This window comes from Chionomys nivalis, chromosome 23 (genome assembly GCF_950005125.1).
Source record: "Chionomys nivalis chromosome 23, mChiNiv1.1, whole genome shotgun sequence".
Classification (NCBI taxonomy): Eukaryota; Metazoa; Chordata; class Mammalia; order Rodentia; family Cricetidae; genus Chionomys; species Chionomys nivalis.
Window position 1 is genome coordinate 20,728,356 of NC_080108.1, and position 19,148 is coordinate 20,747,503.

At 43.5% G+C, this 19,148-nt stretch overlaps 1 protein-coding gene across 2 annotated transcripts in view; it reads left to right on the forward strand.

Annotated features, from left to right (window-relative positions):
- Window positions 1-840: 840 nt before the first annotated feature.
- Mctp2 (multiple C2 and transmembrane domain containing 2) overlaps window positions 841-19,148 on the forward strand; it is a 222,116-nt gene continuing 203,808 nt past the window's right edge. For both annotated transcript variants that reach the window (XM_057756094.1, XM_057756093.1), the window contains exon 1: window positions 841-963. The gene's annotated coding sequence lies outside the window, so the exon portion shown is untranslated. The remainder of the gene's footprint in view (window positions 964-19,148) is intronic.

Here is a 19,148-nt window from a genome sequence, read left to right on the forward strand (position 1 = left end):
CTCCAGTTACAGATCTATTCCCACGGCAGCCAGTAAAATGTCGGGTCTGTCTCACACCCAACTTATCCTTTCTGTAATTCTTGTATCTTGTTTCAAAACTGCTGCTTCCAGGAAAGGCGAGTCCCCGATCTTCCCAGACAGAGCCCTCTGCAGGCACCCGCAGGCTTGCGGAGAACAGGATGGAAATGGAGGAGGTGCAGGGGACTGCAAGGCTGACTTAGCAAAGAAATACAGCCTGCAGGGAGGAGGGGAACACGCCAGGAACAAAAAACCAAGATTTACTGAGCTCCTGAGTGTCCTTAGATGGTCTCTGAGTCCTTGGAACAGCTCCCAGGCCACGCAGGGCAGCTCATCTTTGGAGCAGGGGGCAAGGCCCAGCAGATCTGAGTGACTGATTTCCACACACCAACGCACCCATGTGGCACAGGTTTCGCAGATTTAATCCCTTGGGTACCGCTTCCTAGGGCTGGGGAGGTGAAAGGGGAAGATATTCTCTGCTTGGTGGTCTGTTAGGGACTGAATGGGAGCATCGGTGAAGAAAAACTAGTAACAAGTTTGCAAGCCACATTCAGCCTCTTTAGTTCCTTTTGACTTTTAGGACACACCTTCCTCCCCCGTGAACCAGCCCAAACGAAGGGTAGCAGTAACCACCCCCTGCATACCAAGCTAGCCCAGAGAACAGCCCAGACTCCTTCCTGTCACACCTGGCAGAATCATCTGCATACTGCCCACGCTCTGGCTGGGAGGCGGCTCCAAGGTGACGCGCCCGCCTCCGCCCCTTTAAGGCGGGGCTCACCAAGGGGTGGCCGAGGAAGTCCCGCGGCCCTCGGGACGCTCTTGTGTCCTCCGCATCAGGACTGCTTGGTGCGACCATACCACAGACACCTTCAACGGTGGATCCCACGCAAGTGAGGGGCGCGTGCCCTCAGCGCTCTGCTGGACTGGGGACTCAGCCTCAGACAGGTGAGTGTGGTGGCTGGTTCACCTGGCCGCGCACAAGGACCGGGTAGCAGGGTCCTGCGCAGCCGGATACGGAGGCTGGACTTCTGTCCTTTTAAAGCCCAAGTGGGAAGTTACTGACTTTGGGGGTCCAGGATGGGATTTAGTGGCGTTCCGAACCAGTAGTTGGCCGCTCAGGGTTCCGAGAAATGTCTTGAGGCTCAGAGGCAGACGTTAAGTATTGGCGAACTTGAGAGGGCAGTCTGTTCCAGAGTTTCGTTGCATTGTAAAGGCCACACACCCAGTGTCTCCTGAGTGCAGCGGAGTTAACAACCCATTGCTGCTAGAATCTGGGCTCTGCAGAGGTCAGTCCTTTATTTGGATAGGCTTTGATGCACTCCGAGTTCCTGAAGATGTTGAGAGTCGCGTTTCATTCTCTGCGCTGGCATTTGCTCAGTTTCAGGACTATAGAAAACCTTAGAGTACAAATAGGTCACAAGGCTCTCAGCCACGGCACAAAACAAAGCAAAGGCTAACGATGACTGTAGTGAATTTGAAAAAAAAAAAAAATCCCCTACCTCACCTCTGCCCAGTTCTTTAATAGAGCTCCGGAGCCTTGACGATTTCGCGGGTTGAGTCTTCTCTGTTCATGGATGAGCTCTTTTGCAGTGTAAGTATTCCAGCTGCAGCTGCAGGCTGAAGCCTGTGTGCACTGGAAACTGCAAGCCCTGGGCACTTAAGGTATTAAAGAGCTTCTCCAGGAACCCTGGGACATTAGGACATTGCTTTCTCCAGGCATATGGAAGTCAGTGCTATTCATTGTGTGGGGTCTCTGGATGATGATGCCATTAGCATTCAGCCCTCGACTGGGTCAATAGCAATTCAATTAAACAAATATTGTACACCTGCTAGGTAAGGGCAAGCCTTCTAAAGAGCAGGCTGATCTAGACTTTGGTGAGACAGATGTTAAGACAAGGGGGGGGGCGGCTTTGAATTTACAGTTGGCATTTAGAAAAGCCCAGGGTCATATTTGTGATTTACTTTAGCATTGTTGCCACAGGGATAAAGTATGATACAGGGAAAAAATACAAGTCCGAGAAGAGTATGTCACTAGCCATCATGTAAAGAATGGAGAAAACTGTTATTAAAACAAAATTTAGACTCAATGAGGATGAACTATACAAAGGGCCATAGGCACTTTATCTTATCGTGTGACATATACATAGTTGATTTCGACACCCCATCCCGCAATTTGGACAAGGAGGTTGGCCTAGAAATGGAACGTGGGTGCATCTGTGTGCTGTTTGATAGTCCCTGCTGTCATAAGATCAGATAATGTAGATGGGAAAGATTGGCTGGAGATTAGAATCCAGTCATGTTCTGAGAATCTACTGCCTCGGGTTAAAGCAGGCTGAAGCGACCAAAGTGAGCAGGGGCTTTATTGTGCTTTTGCTGCTGAACGGCGACCTACCCGAGACAAGTAGATGGACCTCTGGTTTTCAAAGGGAAAATTCCTGTGTGGCTTCTTTAGTCTACCTTAAAAGGATTCATAGGGCCAATTGGGGCTAGCTGCTATAAATTTGTATGTATTCTTTCTATGTCATCAATGTATGTGCTTCAACAGTTCAGTTCGATTTCTTTCCTTAGCTGGGAAGTGAATAAAGACCATCAGAGTTCCCTAGAAAGAACCTCGAGTTTGTATGCAAATTCATCTCATATTAGTAGATATCTAACATCAAAAACTGTGTCCATCTTTCCACCGGCCCATCCCTGAAGATGTAGCCCAATGTGCAGATTTGGCAGGGAATCCTTTGGATCCCCATGCCACTTTTGTGTAGAATCCATAACAACTCTGCTAACCACATCTTGAAGTATACACACGAGTTAGACAATTGACCTTCTAATTCATGTTACTCTGCCCTCTAAAATGAGTTAAGCTAGAACTCAGAATCCAGCCTATTTCTTGGCAAGGAGAATGTTTGCTTTCTTAAAACCCTTTCCGCAATTGCTGCCAACTAAACACAAAATTCAAAGGTGTTTATACACTTTAATTATTTCTGAGGCATTGTCATTTCACTGATGAGAAAGAACTCCGTCTGTACAGAAAGGTCAGGCGGCATTTTCTGCCTGGATTCTGCTTCAGATGTGTTTAGGTTCTCTGTTTGCAGTGAAATTGGCAAGACACCCAGAACTCATCTTTACGAGCCATTAAAATTGTCTATAGGAGGTGTGTGTAAACTGTGCTTGATTTGATTAAGGTAGTTCACTGAAGACAGAGCTGGACAGATGATGAATTGGAGAAATTTTCAGAAAACCCAAATGGCCAAAGTATGTCTGATATTGGAGCTGTGATGTCTGAGGGTTTGGTGCATTCCTACAGGCAAAGAATTTGGGGGCACCCTCTTGAAGAAAATCAATAAAAAATTCGGGCATGAAAGTGAATATTTATTTAAATGAGAACGAAATAGATAAGAACTTGAGTATTTCTCTCTCTCTCTCTCTCTTTTTTTTTTTTTTGGTTGCAGTCTTATTGGGTAATCTATCAGAACTGTTGACAGAGCAATGCTTCCTGTTTCCAGCCTGGCTTCCACCCTCGTGAGACTACTTAGCTTCTACCAGCCGCGTGGATCATAGAAGCCTCAGGCTGAAGTTCCTGTATCCATAATGAGTGAGGGGCAATTTAGTGTCTGGAAGCCAAGGACTCCCAGGCCCTTGGATAGAGAAGAGGTAGCTGACGAGATGGCATCGACTCCCAGATTGTTAAGGACTCTTAGCATCTATGTCTAGTGAATAACCCAGATATGACCCCTAAGGCCTTCCAGGGATCTTGTCTATTTAGTTACCATTTACCTAGAATTTTCTGTATTGTAAAGTAAGCTAGGGGCCTTATTGCTCAACCAGGAGGGGGGCTTCATTAATAATGGTGCAGTGTAGGTGAGGCCTTCATGAAGGTTCTATGAGACTTCAGATGGTTTGGTGTTGTTAGAGTTACTGAGTCTAGGAAGGGCTTTGTAGGTGAGCAGGAACGCTGAATGTCTGCTGTTACTTGCTGCTCTCATTGATGCAAATGTCTATATTAGTCAGTTTTCATGATTTTCTTTCAGACCAGCAGCATGAGCATCCCTGAGATGAGATGCTCATGAGATGCATGAGCTCAGGCCCATCCCAGGGCCCAGGTATCCATAGCTCTGGATCTGAGCAGAGACGTTTGTATTGAAACATCTATGAGATGATTTCAGGCATACTGAAGACTGTGAACCACTATAGAATTTCAGGAAACAGACCAGGCAGAGAGTCCCTTTAGATCAAGAGACAGAGGAGTTAGTAATAATGTAGTTGTATTTCTATTGTTAAACAAGCTAAACATCTCCATTCTGGTTCCGAAATCTGAAACTTTGGAGAATTGACATGATGCTTCATGGAGAAATGTACACATCACACAGCCTTGTCTTTTGCCCCAAATTATGTAAGATAGTGTATAAGATTACCTGCTCGCTAAGTGCAAGCGAAACACAGTAAACTCATGTACAAACTTGGGTTTGTACAAACTTGGGTTCAATCTCTAAGCTATCTCACTGTACATATGTAAATATTATAACATCGGAGGAATTATCAGACCCCCAACCCTTCAGGCCCTAAGCGTTTCAATTAAGTGGAATCACATACAGTAAGCACCGGAACTCATATTGTTTATGTGTATTGCCACCTATGTCGTGCCATGCACTGTGTGAAAAAATGATACTGTTTAATCATAAGTCGAACCTTAAGGTGAGGCAGGGCTCTCCTTGCTAGGATGCAAAGGTAGGAAAACTTAAGAAGAGAGAAAAAAAGGCTTTGCTTATGTTCTCACAAAAGTCTGAAAACCCGTCCAGGTAGGATTCGAGAGAAAAAAAGGCTTTGCTTATGTTCTCACAAAAGTCTGAAAACCCGTCCAGGTAGGATTCGGGACAAGGCACTCTGGATCTAGACCCACCTTTCTCTTCCTGCCCCAGAGAAATTTTCATGGATGCCACTGTGTTGTGTTGGCATCAAGGAGAAAATATGGAAGGCAGGCACCAAAACTATTTGGATGAACCTTTTAAACAGGTCTTTCATTTTATGAGCACCCTGGGTTGCCAAGATTTTCTTTAGGGACAGATTTTCATATTGAAGGGGGAGCGCTCATATAACTCATTCCCACTGTGGTTGTTTCAAGTGTGAATGTGTTCTCATTCCCACTGTGGGTGTTTCAAGTGTGAATGCGCCCTCATCCCTACTGTGGATGTTTCAAGTGTGAATATTTTAATTACTTTCTTGTACGAAGCCGCAAAGCAATCCCACACCAGTTAAGAATTAGGGATAATAAAAAGGGTTATTTATTTGAGGGGAAAAACAGATCACAGTCCCAAACAACAGTCCCAACGTCACAAACAGGAAACAGAGTCTAGTCTCCTGACAGGAGCCAAAAGCAAAAAAGAGAGAGCCTGCTTCTCGCTGCTTTTGAAAGTATAAGAGACCACGCCCCAGTGGGCTGGTATCTTAAAGGCTATTGGCTGAAGGAGCGGAGGGAGCTTCTACAGCACTTGTTCTTGAGATAAAATACTCCACAAAAGCAGTTGAAGAGAGGACAAATTGTTGAGCCATGATGGTGGGACTGTCAGTATGTGGTTGCATATAGTATCAACAGACAGCTTATATGCACTAACGCCAGTAATAACTCTTAAGACCCACCGTCCCAGACAGCAGCCCACTTCTTCAAGGTTGGTGCCTCTTAAACTTTAAACCAATGCCCCAGACAGTGCCTCAAGCTGGAGACCAGGTCCTCAGACACATGAATTTATGGGGATTATTTCACATTCAAGCCCCCGCAGCACTGAATGGACATAATTGCATAACGCGGGAAAGCCCTTTCCTGTAGCCATATTATGACCTAATAGTCTGTCTCTAGTGAGTTTAATTAGTGGTGGTAGTGATTACGGAACTTGGCTTTCTTTAGATATGATGAGATCTGACCTGGAACTGGACTCAGGATAGAACTAGGGGCCTCCTGCGCATGAGGCCAGTTTTTATTTTAGACTCTTCAAAAATCAAACCATAGAAAACTTGAAGGTGAGGCATATAGCCATTGTAGGTTGAAGATGTACAGAAGAAGTGTGCCTTTGTGTGTTTTCACAACTGTGGGTTTGTTTTTATTTTCCTTGAAAGCAAATATTCATATTTAATCTAAAAATAGCCTCAAACCATCAGGTTGCATAAGTAAGTACATACAGCTACAGATGTGAGTATATGTGGGGAAGCACAGCACAAGGAAGGATTTACAGCTACAGATGTGAGTATATGTGGGGATGCACAGCACAAGGAAGGATTTACAGCTACAGATGTGAGTATATGTGGGGATGCACAGCACAAGGAAGGATTTACAGCTACAGATGTGAGTATATGTGGGGATGCACAGCATAAGGAAGGACATACAGCTACAGATGTGAGTATATGTGGGGATGCACAGCACAAGGAAGGAATACAGCTACAGATGTGAGTATATGTGGGGATGCACAGCACAAGGAAGGATTTACAGCTACAGATGTGAGTATATGTGGGGATGCACAGCATGAGGAAGGACATACAGCTACAGATGTGAGTATATGTGGGGATGCACAGCCTGATGGATTTTTCTTGAGCTTGAACTTCAGGTTTCTGTCTTCACCTTTCGTTAAGTTTATGACAGGCAGCAACATCTCATTTTGACAGCCTCAGCTCTTTCATCCTCACATTCCTTTCTGCACACACTTTCACCCATTGCTTGTCTGATCGGTAGGCAGCTATGGAGGTAAAAAGGAGACCAAGCCAAACAAAAACCTTTCTGGACCCATAGACAAGTGCAGGCTCTTTGGGCCCTCTTGTTCTGACACCGTGAAATGACTTACTTATTATCATTATGATTTATGTTTATGGTCATTTAGGGTTCAAGCCTGTTTGTGTAACTGAAGACAGTGCATGAGAGAAGAGTAGATGTACAGGGGGTGATCAGATGAATGGGGGTGATGAAGGACAAGGGAGGTCTTGACCTCAGGAGGGGATTTGTACCAGTTTGGGAGGTAAAGTTCCATGGTCCCTGTGTTTGAAATGGCTGTATGATCTCACGGTAGAGAGGATCAGGACCACACAAAAGTCTACTATCTTGAGAAGAGTTGTATAATTTAGAGATTTGAAAGAGTGGGTCTTTTGGTAATAGCTTAATCAGTGACTAATTATCACCTGGTTGAGTAATGGAGCTGCTCTAACAACCGAGGGAGCCAATTGAATAGAATCTACAATTAAACAACAGGAGTGGGAAAATTAGGAGGAGGTTGCAGAGGACACATGGTCATTCCTCCCTCTGGCTAGGAAAGATGCTAAAACATTCCGCTTCCTTTGACATTAGGTTGGAAGAGGTTTGTTCCTGCCTTTTCTCTAGAAACTTGGGATGAATTCTCTACTCCCGGTGACCTTCATCACGTTCTAAAGCTGGAAATGTGACTGGGGGAAAATTTTCTTTGAGGAAAAGCCAACCAGATCTGGCCAAAGCAGGAGTATGAACAGGGAGATTGTCAAAGGCTAGGTTTCAGAATCTGATGCTATAAAAATATCACATCGTTTTCACGCATAAAAACCTTATTTTTTTTGCTTACATATCATGTATTTCATAAAACCATGATTTTTTTATATGATATAGATTGAACACATTTTGTCGTTGATGCTAACATATTTCAAGGCAACTTTTTAAAAGCAGAATGTATAGATTGTCTTAGATACACAGAGTTAAGTAGAAAGCTGTTTGAAATATACTAAACAGTTCCTGAAATAAGGGTTTGGTCTTATTTGATCCTGTCCTACGCGTACTATTAGACTAGAGTATACAGAGTAATTATTATGAAAACAAGCAGATTTCCATCCCTTTAGATCTTATAGCATAGGAGGGGAGCTAGATGTTACACACTGGGTGACTTTCAAGTGCTGTTCCAGATAAAGCGCAGGTGCTATTCCAGCTAGCAGTGAAGGGCAACCTCTAAGCAGACCTGCTGAGCATGGGAGGAAAGCACAGGTGGCGCGGCTAGGCGGAGATACGAGGAGGAAGTTTACAAAGCACACTGATGGATACTTTTGAGGAACTGCAAGCTTCAGTTACTCACTTTCAGCATTGTTAACAAAATAAGCAAATACAAGCCGGGCGGTGGTGGCGCACGCCTTTAATCCAAGCACTTGGGAGGCAGAGGCAGGTGGATCTCTGTGAGTTCGAGACCAGCCTGGTCTACAAGAGCTAGTTCCAGGACAGGAACCAAAACCACAGAGAAACCCTGTCTCGAAAAACCAAAAAAAAAAAAAAAAAAAAAAGCAAATACAGAGATGGTCCATAAAAGTCCTCTGAACTGACGGTGAGGCCCCAAAGGATATGGGTGGCAAAGGCCATGCTGTGAGAGACGCTACCATGAGACTTCCCAGTCCAAGAGACAAAGGAAGGATAACAGATAACACAGATGCCACTAAAGAGCAGCGACAGAGCCCCACAAAGCCTTTCAAACACAAACTAATAGTGGCAGCAATGGGATAATGATTATGTACCGCTTGTTTGAGTTGGTGCATACGGGGCTGTTTTTCAGTATTATAAAATATGCTGGAGTTTTAGATTGAGAACCTCTTGGTTTATCAGTTATGAACATTCTATTTCTTGATTCGCAATAAGCAACATTATTGCTACAATAGCTTTGCTTTGAGTTAAAGATATGTATCTATTGATATAAGTAAATTAGCTCAGCTTCCTAGATAATGTTCTTTCTTGACATGACTTCCAGGGTCAGCTCTTATACCCCCTATTGTTGTCCTGTAAGTGAGTGATAGCTCAGAGGTGATGGAAGCTTTCCCCCCCTCACACGATGAGTTAGTGGAAGAGTTTGTTGGACAGCATGTGTCTGTAGCTCTGTCTTTGCATGTCTTGTCATTCACTGCTCAAACATCTCTTGCCTCTTGCCTAAAAGCCTGGCCTATGATGGTCTTGTTCTGCCTCCCCCTCCTTCAACTCAACCTCCCCTTGTCTTCCCTCCTTATCTTCTTTCTGGTGTGTTTGCACTCTGCTTTTCATCCACAGAGCTGAGTGTGTTGGACGCTGTAGGAGATCTTGGTAGAAGTCACCTTCAGCATTCGGGACTTCTGAACAGGGTGGTTTGTCTGGCGTTTCTTTCCTTCCCTTAAGTCTCAGGTGAGCTGACAAAGCGATGGTAGAATGAAAAGGAAGGTTCCCAGGAAGTTGTCTTTGTTAATATTTAATAAGACATGGGCGGGTTAGGAAGGCATATTATGAATTGTCTTTAAACCCCATGAACTTTTAATGCGTAACACAACAATAAAAAACGTTTGAACAAGCAGGTGTGGCTCAGGCCCTGACTAACTGATTGGCAAGTTTGGTTATATCATTATCTATTTCCTCTCTGGCATTCAGTCTTGTGTCAGTTTCTAGCTTCATCGTAAATCCAGGATACCACTTCACTATTTGATAGTATCGCTTCTGGGTGCCATTGTCTGCACAGGCGTTTCATTGCCAGGTTTCAACTTTGCGCTTAGTGGGAGAAGTTACTTGCTTCTTATAGATTACAGAACATCGAGAGCCATCTGGCGTGTTTTGCATTCCGTGCACTCACTCTCCGAAGTCAGTGAGTCCCTACCTGGTGCAGCATTATGTTAGTCTTTTTACACTGAAGGATCCCTACTCAGTAGGAATGACTCGGATTTGACTGAAGAGGAAACACATACAACTTACAGGTACAAATAACCAAGTAGGTTGGCGGTCAAGCCCATTCTTGTTTGTATAAGTTTTATTCCATTGTTGCATTTCAGATTCTCTCTGTTTTAGTTTTCCCCCTCTGTCTTGCTTCTCATTGGCATGCAAGATTCATAAGACTTTAGTTCACCAAGACTCATTCCAACTAATATTTCAGAATTTCTTTTCCTTATTGGATTAGGAAGAGGCTGGTTGGTCTGTTTATTCTCAGGTTCAATACCAAGGTAAGACTCTTTAAAGCATGAGAGAGAATGATAAAAATGCCACTTTGATGAACCCCTTGAGAATCCTGCTGACTCTGTTGTGGAGATGGGTGTGTGTTTCTCTGATGTTGCACAAAACACACAAATGCGTGCGCGCCTGAGCACGCACACACGCATACACACATTTTTCTTGTCGGACTGTGAGGAGTCATAGCAGAATGTTTGTCAGTGTCCCCTCTCTTTAGTGTGACCTAACTCGTCCTGTACACTCGTGATCATTCAGATGGTGTTCTGGGAATGAAGCAAGCTGTCTCCATGTTTCATTCTTGATTGTTCATAGAAGATCAACTCACTCTGTAGGGTTCCGTTAGATGATGTAAGCTTTTAAATATGAACAGAGGTTGACATTTCCAAACTCTGAAAATATCCTTGCCATTGATTTGATTTGGGTTCTTCTTTATGTAACCATCATCATTTGGGTACATTTATCAAGTGAGTTGTTTCAGTATCTTTACTGCTCAGCTGTGGCTGATGCAGTTGCCCCAGTCTTCAGAAGGTGGCCACTCTTCTAATTCCAGAATAACTTGGGAGCCATAACTCAATGTCTTCCTTTTTTTTTTTTTTTGGTGTGTGTGTGTGTGTGTATGTGTGTGTGTGCCTTAGAGACATAGTCTGTAACTTCTTAGGTTACAGCTGTGGATAACCCAGCTAATAGCGGTTAGTGGGAAGTGAAATAGAATTAAAGTCCCCACAACCCACACTTCAAGTTCCGTGTACCTTTGAGAAGAACACAGCTTGTGGTTCGTAGTACTTCCAGTAAGAAACCGACTCACTTCATGGTGTGCTCTGAGGGGCTGGGGAGATGACTCAGAAGGGGAAGCATTTGGTGTCCAAGCAGATGAGGACAAGTGGGTCCCCGGAACCCAGAAGTGCCAGGTGTGGTGGCCTGTGTTTACACTTCCGGTGCAGGGGCGGTGGAGACAGACGGGTCCTGGCAGATGACAAGTCAGCCACCCTGGTCCAAATGCTGACCGTCAGGTTCAGTGAGAGACCCTGTCTCAAAACTAAATGACAGAGACACCCAACACTGACGTTTGACCTTCACAGACACAAGTATACGCGAATGCATGCACATATGCTCTTTGATAGTTTTGTTGATTCCTTTATATATATATATAACCAGCTAGGAATTCTGTATGTCTGCTTGTAGAAGTTTGGAAGTTTTCCTTGGTTTGCACTGACAACTTGAGTCTGACTAGTCAGAAAACTAGTCTTCTGGCAATTAGTCCTTCCTGCCTGTGGCTGAGGAAGGGCACCACCTGACCTAGTATTTACAAAGAAATGGTGGCGTTGTTTCTTTCTCAGTTCATGGTACAGCATGGGTTGAAATGATACACAGCTAAATCCCCATCACACATGCCTTTCCACTGTTGGATGGAGTGTGAACATATAAATTTCCTTTTTGGAAGTGTGTAGGAGAAGGACTTGACGGAGAAGGACTAGTCTGGACTGAGTCACAGCTCATTACGTGCGTCCATGCACAGTGACCATGTCCTAAGGCATGCCTTCGAAACTAATGTATTCAGGGTTAAATGCGTGGGGAGAAAGTAGGCCGTTTCTCTCGTCATTAAAGTGTCACCAGCAAAGGAATTCCTTCCAGAGGCTGGGGAGAAAGCTCAGTGGTTAAGAACACACATTGTTCTTTCCGAGGACTTGTGTTTGGTTTTCCGAGTGGCTTTGCGCACCCACTTCAAGAAGCTCACACTGCCTTGGTCTCCAGCTCCAAAAGATCTGAACTCTCCTGTCTTCTCAGGCACCTGTGTTCATATGCACATGCCTGCACACAAATGAACATGCGTGTACATAACTTAAAAATCTGTAAAACATGCTTGTATTGGAACATGAGTACAGTTAAAAAATAAATTAAAAAAGAAAATTCTTTTGATTTGATTAACATTTCAAAACCTTAAGATGTCTGACATTTACTATCAGAGTCTAACAGATTCTCTGAAGTTAGAAAAACTTGTTTAGCTATGTCTGTTTTTTTTTTTTTTTTTTTTTTTTTTTTTTTTTTTTTTTCTTTTATTAATTTTTTATTCTTTTTTAATTAAAATTTCCACCTGCTCCCCGTTTCCCATTTCCCTCCCCTCCTCCCAAATATTGCCCCCTCCCCCCACTCCCCTCCCCCTATCCCCACTCCTCTTCTCCTCCCCCCACACCATTCCCCCTCCCTCTCGATACTGAAGAACAGTCCAAATTCTCTGCCCTGCGGGAAGACGAAGGTCTTCTATCTACGTCCAGGAAGGTGAGCTTCTAAACAGGCTAAGCTCCCACAAAGCCAGTTCATGTATTAGGATTGAAACCTAGTGCCATTGTCCTTGGCTTCTCATCAGTCTTCATTGACCGCCATGCTCAGAGAGTCCGGAATCAACCCATGCTTATTCAGTCCCAGACCAGCTGGCCTTGGCGGGCTCCTAATAAATCAGTTCCACTGTCACAGTGGGTGGGTGCATCCCTCGTGGTCCTGATTTTTTTGCTCTTGTTCTCCCTCCTTCTGCTCCTCGTTTGGACCTTAAGAGCTCAGACCGTTGCTCCAAATTAAGAATCTGTCTCTACCTCGATCCATCGCCAGATGAAGGTTCTAAGGTGATATGCAAGATATTCATCAGTATAGGATAGGGTCATTTCAGGTTCCCTCTCCTTAGTTGCCCAAGGTACCAGCTGGGGACATATTCCTGGACACCTGCGAACCCCTCTAGAGTCAAGTCTCTTGCAAACCCTAAGATGGCTCCCTTAGATAGGATATATACTTCGCTGCTCCCGTATCCATCCTTCCTATATCCCAACCATCCCAGTCCCCCGAGCTCCTCCCATCCTCACCTTCTCATATTTCTCATCCCATTTCCCCTTTGCCCCATGCCAACTCACCCGCAAGTTCCCAGTTTTTGCCCTGCAATCTTGTCTACTTCCCCCTCTCCATGCGGATGACTATATGATTTTCTTTGGGTTCACTTTCTTATTTAACTTCTATAGGATCACACATTATATGCTTAATGTCTTTTAATTATGGCTAGAAACCGATTATGAGTGAGTACATCCCATGTTCCTCTTTTTGGGTCTGGGATACCTCACTCAGGATAGTGTTTTCTATTTCCATCCATTTGCACGCAAAATTCGAGAAGTCATTGTTTTTTACTGCTGAGTAGTACTCTAATATGTATATATTCCACACTTTCTTCATCCATTCCTCCATTGAAGGGCATCTAGGTTGTTTCCAGGTTTTGGCTATTACAAACAATGCTGCTATGAACATAGTTGAACAGATACTTTTGTCATTTGATGTGGCATCTCTTGGGTATATTCCCAATAGTGGTATTACTGGATCTTGGGGTAGGTTGATCCCAAATTTCCTGAGAAATCGCCACACTGATTTCCAAAGTGGTTGCACAAGTTTGCATTCCCACCAGCAATGAATGAGTGTGCCTCTTTCTCCACAACCTCTCCAGCAAAGGCTATCATTGGTGTTTTTGATTTTAGCCATTCTGACAGGTGTAAGATGGTATCTCAAAGTTGTTTTAATTTGCATTTCCCTTATCGCTAAGGAGGTTGAGCATGACCTTAGGTGTCTTTTGGCCATTTGAATTTCTTCTGTTGAGAATTCTCTGCTCAGATCAGTGCCCCATTTTTTTATTGGGTTCATTAGCATTTTAAAGTTTAGTTTATTGAGTTCTTTATATATTTTGGTGATCAGACCTTTGTCTGTTGCAGGGTTGGTGAAGATCTTCTCCCAGTCAGTGGGTTGCCTTTTTGTCTTAGTGACAGTGTCCTTTGCTTTACAGAAGCTACTCAGTTTCAGGAGGTCCCATTTATTCAATGTTGCCCTTAATGTCTGTGCTGCTGGGGATAAACGTAGGAAGTGATCTCCTGTACCCATATGTTGTAGAGTACTTCCAACTTTTTCTTCTATCAGGTTCAGTGTGTTCAGACTAATATTGAGGTCTTTAATCCATTTGGACTTGAGTTTTGTGCATGGTGATAGATATGGATCTATTTTCATTCTTCTACACGTTGACAACCAGTTCTGCCAGCACCATTTGTTGAAGATGCTCTCTTTTTTCCATTGAATACTTTTAGCTCCTTTATCAAAAATTAGGTGTTCATAAGTTTGTGGGTTGAAATCAGGGTCTTCTACTCGGTTCCATTGATCAACTTCTCTGTTTTTATGCCAATACCAAGCTGTTTTCAATACTGAGGCTCTGTAATAGAGTTTGAGGTCAGGGATGGTAATGCCTCCAGACGATCCTTTATTATATAAGATTGTTTTGGCTATCCTGGGTTTTTTGTTTCTCCATATAAAGTTGATTATTGTCCTCTCAAGATCTGTGAAGAATTTTGATGGGATTTTAATGGGGATTGCATTGAATCTATAAATTGCCCTTGGTAGAATTGCCATTTTTACTATGTTGATCCTCCCTATCCAAGAGCAAGGGAGATCCTTCCATTTTCTGGTATCCTCCTCAATTTCTTTCTTCATTGACTTAAAGTTCTTGTCAAATAGATCCTTTACTTCCTTGGTTAGGGTTACCCCAAGATATTTTATGCTATTTGTGGCTATCGTGAAGGGTGATGCTTCTCTGATTTCCATCTCTGCTTCCTTATCCTTTGTGTATAGGAGGGCAACTGATTTTTTGGAATTGATCTTGTATCCTGCAACGCTACTAAAGGTGTTTATCAGCTGAAGCAGTTCTTTGCTGGAGTTTTTGGGGTCGCTTATGTACACTATCATATCGTCTGCAAATAATGAAAGTTTAACTTCTTCCTTTCCGATTTGAATCCCTTTGATCCCCTTATGTTGTCTTATTGCTATTGCTAGAGTTTCAAGCACTATATTAAAGAGGTATGGAGAGAGTGGACAACCTTGTCGTGTTCCTGATTTTAGTGGAATAGCTTTGAGTTTCTCTCCATTTAATTTGATGTTAGCTGACGGCTTGCTATAAATAGCTTTTATTATATTTAGGAACGACCCTTGTATTCCTAATCTCTCTAAGACCTTTATCATAAAGGGATGTTGAATTTTGTCAAATGCTTTTTCCGCATCTAATGAAATGATCATATGGTTTTTTTTTTTCAGATTATTTATATGATGGATTACATTGATAGATTTTCGTATGTTGAACCAGCCCTGCATCTCTGGGATGAAGCCTACCTGATCATAGTGGATAATTTTTCTAATGTGTTCTTGAATTCGGTTTGCCAGTATTTTATTGAGTATTTTTGCGTCGATGTTCATGAGTGAGATTGGCCTGTAGTTCTCTTTCTTGGTTGTGTCTTTGTGTGGTTTTGGTATCAGGGTAACTTCAGCTTCATAAAAGGAATTTGGCAATGACTTCTCTGTTTCAATATTGTGAAATACATTAAGGAGTATAGGTATTAGGTCTTCTTGGAAGTTCTGGTAGAATTCTGCATTAAAGCCGTCTGGACCTGGGCTTTTTTTGGTGGGAAGGTTTTTTATAACAACTTCTAATTCTTCGCGACTAACAGGTCTATTTAGATTGTTCACCTGGTCCTGGTTTAACTTTGGTATATGGTACTTATCTAAAAAAGTGTCCATTTCTTTTACATTTTCCAATTTTGTGGCATACAGGTTTTTGTAGTAAGATCTAATGATTCTCTGAATTTCGTCTGTGTCTGTGGTTATGTCTCCCTTTTCGTTTCTGATTTTGTTAATTTGCGTATTCTCTCTCCGCCGTTTGATTAGTTTGGATAGGGGTTTATCAATCTTATTGATTTTCTCCAAGAACCAGCTTTTTGTTTCATTGATTCTTTGGATTGTTTTCTGTGTTTCTATTTTGTTGATTTCAGCCCTCAATTTGATTATTTCCAGTCTTCTACTTCTCCTAGGTGAGTCTGCTTCTTTTCTTTCTAAAGCTTTAAGGTGGGCTATTAGGTCTCCAATGTGTGCTTTCTCCGTTTTCTTTATGTGGGCACTTAATGCTATGAACTTTCCTCTTAGCACTGCTTTCATAGTGTCCCATAGGTTTGAGTATGTTGAGTCTTCGTTTTCATTGAATTCAAGAAAGACTTTAATTTCTTTCTTTATTTCTTCCTTGATCCAGGTGTGGTTCAGTAGTTGACTGTCCAATTTCCATGAGTTCATAGGCTTTCTGGGGATAGCATTGTTGTTGAATTCTAACTTTAATCCATGGTGATCTGATAAGACACAGGTGGTTACCGATATTTTTTTGTAACTGTGTAAGTTTGCTTTGTTACCGAGTATGTGGTCTATTTTCGAGAAGGTTCCATGAGCTGCAGAGAAGAAGGTATATTCTTTCTTATTTGAGTGGAATGTTCTGTAGATGTCTGTTAAGTCCATTTGATTCATTACCTCCCTTAATCCTCTTATTTCTCTGTTAGGTTTCTGTCTGATTGACCTGTCCATTGGTGAGAGAGGAGTGTTGAAATCTCCTACTATTAGTGTGTGTGGTTTGATGACTGCCTTGAGTTTTAGTAACGTTTCTTTTACATAAGTGGGTGCTTTTATATTAGGGGCATAGATATTCAGGATTGAGACTTCATCCTGGTGAATTGTTCCTGTTATGAGTAAAAAATGTCCATCTCCATCTCTTTTGATTGATTTTAGTTTGAAGTCAACTTTCTTAGAAATTAGTATGGCCACACCTGCTTGTTTCTTAGGTCCGTTTGCTTGATAAACCTTTTCCCAGCCCTTTACTTTGAGTAGATGTCTGTCTTTGTGGTTGAGGTGTGTTTCTTGTAAGCAACAGAATGTTGGATCCTGTTTTCGTATCCAATCTCTTAGCCTGTGCCTCTTTATAGGTGAGTTGAGTCCATTGATATTAAGTGATATTAATGACCAGTGGTTGTTAACTCCGGTCATTTTTCCTTTCTTTCTTTCTTTCTTTCTTTCCTTCTTTTGGTAGTAGAGTTTGTGTGTTTCCCTTCTTCAAGTTGTGCTGGTGAAGGGTCATTAGATGTCTGAGTTATTGTGGGCATTGTTGGACTCCTTGGTTTGTGATTTTCCTTCAATTACTTTCTGAAGGGCTGGATTTGTGGCTACGTATTGTTTAAATTTGTTTTTATCCTGGAAAATTTTGTTTTCTCCATTTATAGTGAATGAGAGCTTGGCTGGGTATAGTAGTCTGGGCTTGCATCCATGGTCTCGTAGTTTCTGCAGTATATCTATCCAGGACCTTCTGGCTTTCATGGTTTCCATAGAGAAATCAGGTGTAAGTCTGATAGGTTTACCTTTATAGGTAACTTGACCTTTTTCCTTTGCAGCTCTTAATATTCTTTCTTTATTCTGTATGTTTTGTGTTTTGATTATTATATGACGAGGAGATGTTTTTTTTTGATCCAGTCGATTTGGTGTTCTGTATGCTTCTTGGACCTTCAAAGGAATATCTTTCTTAAGGTTGGGAAAGTTTTCTTCTATAATTTTATTAAATATATTTTCTGGACCATTGAGCTGTAGATCTTCTGCTTCTTCTATCCCTATTATTCTTAGGTTTGGTCTTTTTATTGTGTCCCAGATTTCCTGAATGTTTTGTGATGAGAATTTGTTGGTTATGCTGTTTTCTTTGATGAGAGTGTTTATTTTCTCTATGGTATCTTCAGTGTCTGAGATTCTTTCTTCTATCTCTTGTAATCTGTTGGTGGTACTTGTCTCTGTAGTTCCTGTTCGTTTATTCAAATTTTCCATCTCCATCCTTCCCTCGGTTTGTGTTTTCTTTATTACTTCCACTTCATTCTTCAAGTCTTGAACCGTTTCCCTTACCTGTTTGATTACTTTTTCTTGTTTCTCTTGGTTTTCTTGGGTATCTTTGAGAGATTTATTCATTTCCTCTACCTTTTTGTTTGTAATCTCTAATTGGTTGTGGCAGTTTTTCACCTCCTGTTTAAGGTCCTCTATTATTTTCATAAGATTCACTTTTGAGTCGAATTCTTCTAATTCTTCTGGATTAGGGTGTACACTTCTCATTTCGGGATTCCTGGATCCTGGTGATGTCACGTTGCCTTTCAAGTTGTTGGGGGAATTCTTGCATTGGCGCCTGCCCATCTTTTCCTTCAAATGGAGCCAGGAGAGGCCTGATGTCTTGGACCAGTCTTTGCTGTGACTAACTCTCTAGGTGTATCTCCTCAGTGTAGGGGCAGGAACCGTTCCCTTCCAGATGAACTCCTCAACACCAAAACCTGGATGCGTGGTATTCCAATGACCCGCGTAAAGAAGGCCGAATGCAAGGGGTCGGGCAGGGTCGAGTAGAACACAGGCGACACTGCAGTACAAGCTGGAGGTGCCTGCACTCCCTTTCGGGGGTTGCTGAGGCCTGCCCGCTAGGCAGGCACTCACTGCTCTGGTTGGGTAGCCTTAGTGTAGGGGCGTTTGTGCTCTCTACCGGGACCGTCCGCCCCAGGATAGTACACACTCACCCGTCCCGATGAAACTTCTCGGCACCTACACAGGAACTCCTGGATGCCCCAATGAGCCAGGGACTAAGGGAAGTAGGGCGCAGGCAGAGCAGGTCCAGGAGATCACAGCAGAGACTGCAGCCCCAGCAGCAGGGGCCCGCTTTCCCTGGCGGGGACCTTGAGGCCTGCCCTCTAGTCAGGCCCTCACTGCTCTGGGTTGGTAGCCTTAGTGAAAGGGCAGGAAACTGTTCCACAGTAAAGGACCTTGCAGACAAGGCAGGCTTGGGGGTGGGGGTGGGGGGCGGGTGTGTAGGAAAGAAAGCCTTGCAGCAGGAGCTGGGGGGGGGGGCGTTTGTGCTCTCTACCGGGACAGTGCGCCCCAGGATAGCACACACTCACCCATCCAGATGGGACTTCTCAGCACCTATGCAGGGATTCCTGGTGGCCCCAATGAGCCCGGGACCAAGGGAAATAGGGGGCAGGGAGAGCAGGTCTAGGAGATCACAAGCAGAGACTGCAACCCCAGCAGCAGGGGCCTGCTTCCCCTGGTGGGGACCTTGAGGCCTGCCCTCTAGTCAGGCACTCACTGCTCTGGGCTGGTAGCCTTAGTGAAAGGGCAGGAAACTGTTCCACAGCTAAGGACCTTGCAGACAAGGCAGGCTTGGGGGTGGGGGTGGGGGCGGGTGTGTAGGAGAGAAAGCCCTGCAGCAGGAGCTGGGGGAGGGGCGTTTGTGCTCTCTACCGGGACCGTCCGCCCCAGGATAGCACACACTCACCCGTCCCGATGAAAC